The sequence below is a fragment of the Glycine max genome, chromosome 11 (genome assembly GCF_000004515.6).
Source record: "Glycine max cultivar Williams 82 chromosome 11, Glycine_max_v4.0, whole genome shotgun sequence".
In the NCBI taxonomy this organism is placed as follows: Eukaryota; Viridiplantae; Streptophyta; class Magnoliopsida; order Fabales; family Fabaceae; genus Glycine; species Glycine max.
This window is the reverse complement of record NC_038247.2, coordinates 34,144,739-34,148,877: the sequence shown is the minus strand read 5'-3', so window position 1 is coordinate 34,148,877 and position 4,139 is coordinate 34,144,739. Positions and strand designations below refer to the sequence as shown.

The 4,139-nt window shown below is 31.1% G+C and overlaps 1 non-coding gene across 1 annotated transcript; it reads right to left on the bottom strand.

The window, feature by feature from the left end:
• Nucleotides 1–3,511: 3,511 nt before the first annotated feature.
• MIR4370 (microRNA MIR4370) lies at nt 3,512–3,577 on the bottom strand. The gene has a single exon (NR_048693.1). It is a non-coding gene; the product is annotated as a microRNA MIR4370 (primary transcript).
• Nucleotides 3,578–4,139: the final 562 nt, after the last annotated feature.

Below are 4,139 nucleotides of genomic sequence, written 5' to 3'. Positions count from 1 at the left end.
AAAAATGTTTTAAATCTGTATATCTACCCTCCGGTTTTTAAAAAACCGACGTGTAAGTAGCAATATAACATCTCTATTTTAAAGATCCGATGTTATAAAATGACATGTGACATCGGATTTTTTTAAAGGTCTGTTGTTCAGCATTTCATCATCAGCATCATTTAACATAGGTTTTATAAAAAGCTGATACTATCAGAAATTTTTAACAAAGATTATGTAACAACATGAGTTTTTTAAAAACGAGTTGTTAAATATAACTTATAAAATCATAATTTCACATCGATTTTTTAAAAAACCGATGTTAAATGTCACATTTAACATCGGTTATTTTAAAAACCGAAGTTAAATGTCACTTACAACATCAGTTTTTTAAAAAATCGATGTTAATTTATAGATTTATAACTTTTTTTTTATAATTCGTATCATATAGCATCGCCTATTTAAATAACCGATGTTAAATATCACTTATAACATCAGCTTTTTAAAAAACCGATGTGAAATGTTACTTACAACATTAATTTTTAAAAAACCGATGTCACATGTCACATTTAACATCGGTTATTTAAAAAACCGATGTTAAATGTCACTTACAACATCGGTTTTTTTAAAAACCGATGTTGATATATAGATTTATAACTTTTTTTTTCATAATTCTTATCATATAACATCGCTTATTTAAATAACCGATGTTGTATTTATTAATTAACATCGGTTTTGAAAAACTGATGTTAATGATACTACTTTCCACATCGGTACTTTCAACATCAATTAATAACCGATGTTGAAAGTCTTAAATAACCGATGTTAAAACCTTATTTTCTAGTAGTGAATCTTGAAATCATTCTCTTGGACTTTTTGTCATCATCAAAACTACTTGAATCAACTTGATTCATCATCATGAAGTTTGCTTCTACATAAGCATGTTCTTTTAAGTTCAAAACATATAATTTATAATTATTTACTTTACTCTACCCATTTGATGATAATTGTTGCGCTTACGATTTGAATACACTTTACCATAATCCCTAGGAGGGTGTGTGAAGAAATGCTAACTGGTGTAAGTAAGACTTGAAAGGATTTTAAAAAAGTAAGGGTTGAGAATAACAATTAGAGCACGTTAATGTTACTGTTGACTAATTTGTCATGATGTATGTTAAGTAATCACAAAATGACGATAGAGACAATTTAAAGAAAAAGAAATATTTGTAAGAACCGAAATTAAACATTTTTTTAAGGGCAAAAGTTAAAACCTGTACTAATATTTAAGGAACTAAATATATTTAATATATATTTTTATAATTATTTATAAAAACAGAAAAATGTTTTAAGAAAACTAACCCTAACGATTTTATCCAAATACAAATTTAACGAAAGGGAGGAATTATTGTGATTGTACCTTGTTTGAAATAGGGTGCAATATCAATGGTCTGATAATCAGCAAAGTAGGGTGTGGTGGAGTATCTCATAAAATAGCCAGCATCATATGCTCTACCCTCGGTGTTCGGAGGACAAGTGTGTAAGTTGTTGTATCCGACTTGCATGCATTTCAAACAATCAGTCTCTGTGGTAGTTTCAACACATTGTGCAACCGCATAAATTGCACCCACCACCAAGTGCCACTTGTGTCTTAGTAGCTGCATAAAAACCTTTGATTTTGGGTGTTGCAGTTTGGACGCGTCCATTAGCGCTTGTTGTCCAACTACTCTAAAACCCGTGGCATTTTCACTAACGCTCCCACATAATGCACCATTGTCAGGCTCAATAGTCTAATCGTAGAACCTCTCGCTCTCATACCTTATCACATTAATTTTGACAATATCCATCATTAAAATGGTCAATTTTTATCCAGTTAATTAACACAGACATTCAATACAAGTTTAATCAATAAAACTCATATTCTATGTAAAATTACTTATGCTTCATCGAAATAAAATAAAAATTATTGATATGGTATAATATTTTACACCTAGTTTTGATCTATATATTATGTAAGAAGACCTTATAAGAAGTTAGCTATGAAGTCCCAATACTCCAAAAATGGAGATGAATTGGTGTCATGCATGTGCTGAACATCAAAACGCCTCCGATGCGACGGGATATGTATCCAAGAAGTATCTAATTTTTTTGTAACAAAAGTTCTAGGGCACAACTGAGATAGGACTCAAGATGGCTAGATACAGCTTAACCTATTCCCGACACGGATCTGATATGGCTTGAACCATTTTATAATTTTATTCTTTTAACTTTAGGTTTTTAAAATCAGGGAAGATCTAAAATTAAATTAAACGTAACTCCTTTCCTCTTAAAACAAAAACAAATACTGGACACACTCTTTTCCTTTTATCCATGTATGGCAACTCCTTTTCGACAATTCTAGAGGGTTTTCCAACAAGGGGATCTTTTGTTTGTGTGGTTTTGGCTTTGATAAGGTATTTTATTTGTGTGTTTGTGTGGTTTTGACTTTGCTCAAAACATGCTTTTATTGAATAAATTTATTTTCCCACTCAATAGCTCTATTTCCAATGATTGCTTAAATTGAACCAGCATTTTTGTACGTAGTGTTTTAACATCACTCAACATTATCTTTATAATTGTATTTTAACACCAACATTAATTGCATTTAATTTTATATCCATATATAATTGTTTTTATATTTTTTTTATTACCGTATACAATACATCTTGTATCCTTAATTTCAAAAAAAAAATTACCATATCATTGTATCAATATCGTATCACACTCGTGTCGTATCACGTATCTAGAACTAGGAAGTAAGAAGCATGGTTGTTAAACTCGCGATTCTACATAGAATCGTAGAGGTTACGTAAACTCGACTCGTAGAATCGAATCGTAAACTCCTAAGAGTTTACTCAAAAGGTAGCAACAAAACCCACTACCCAAAAGGCAGCAACAAAACCCACTACCTACCCTTGATGAAGCCAAAATTTCAATTAACAGATAATTTGTCCATGTTCAGGGGACCACCTTAGCATTGCCAGAATTCAACACTAAGCATCGTTTCAAACTTTAAATTAATAGATATTTCAATTAACAGATACTCCCTTAATTTAGCAACAGAACCCAAAACTCAACACTACAATGAAGCTAACAATAGCATTGCCAGAATTTCAATTAATAGATACTCCCTTAATAAGCATCGTTTCAAACTTTCAATTAACAGAGATGAATTAACAAAGAAGCTTTGAGAAAGAAAACACCTTAGCGTCATGGAGCAAAGCTTGGAGCTAGGTCAGGAAATGAGGGCTTTCGACGAGTGAGGGCTTTCAAGTTTCAAACAATGACGAGGACCACCACGACACGATTAGCTCAGCAGTCCACCACGACAGCACGACAACGATGACGACAACCACCACAACGCGAGTAGCTCAACGAGAGTCATTTTGGGGGGTTAGTAGCTTGAACAAGGTAGAGTGAGTGAGTAGAGAGAGTCAGACTCATTTTTGGGGGTTGTTGTACGACGTCATTTCGGATTTTCATAAACTCGTGGACTCGGAGCAGACTCGCGAGTCTACCCAAACTTGTCCAAGTCTACGCAAAATCGGACGAGTCTACTCCGGTTTCGATTCTACTTCCGATTTAACTCGCCAACCCTCAGTAGAATCGTAAAATCGTAAAATTTTATGATTTAAATCAAGAGTTTAACAATCATGGTAAGAAGCAAAAGGTGAGATGAACTAATTATGTAATAATAAGAATATAGTCATGATTGTACTTAAGTATAATATTTTTCGCCGTTTATACTTGATTGTGCAATTAATATTATAACTCCTTTACCTTGATCATATATATATATATATATATATATATATATATATCACAGGTATTAAATTCATATTTTATAATATAGAAATAATTTTTAAATTATTTTAAATTTTTAATATATTTTATATGCACACATGTTGTAAATAATTTTATTATTAGAGTGTTATTTAGGTAAGATTCCTTTTAGTCTCATTATAATTTACATATTTTTTTTTAAAAAAAAGGTTTGTTTAGATCATTTATTTATTTGTAATCCTCTTATAAGTACATAATATCTAGTAACTTTTTTTATGATTAATCTTTGTCAAAAAGTGACATCTATTCGCAAGGCAAAGCATTTTTTTATAAAAAAAATT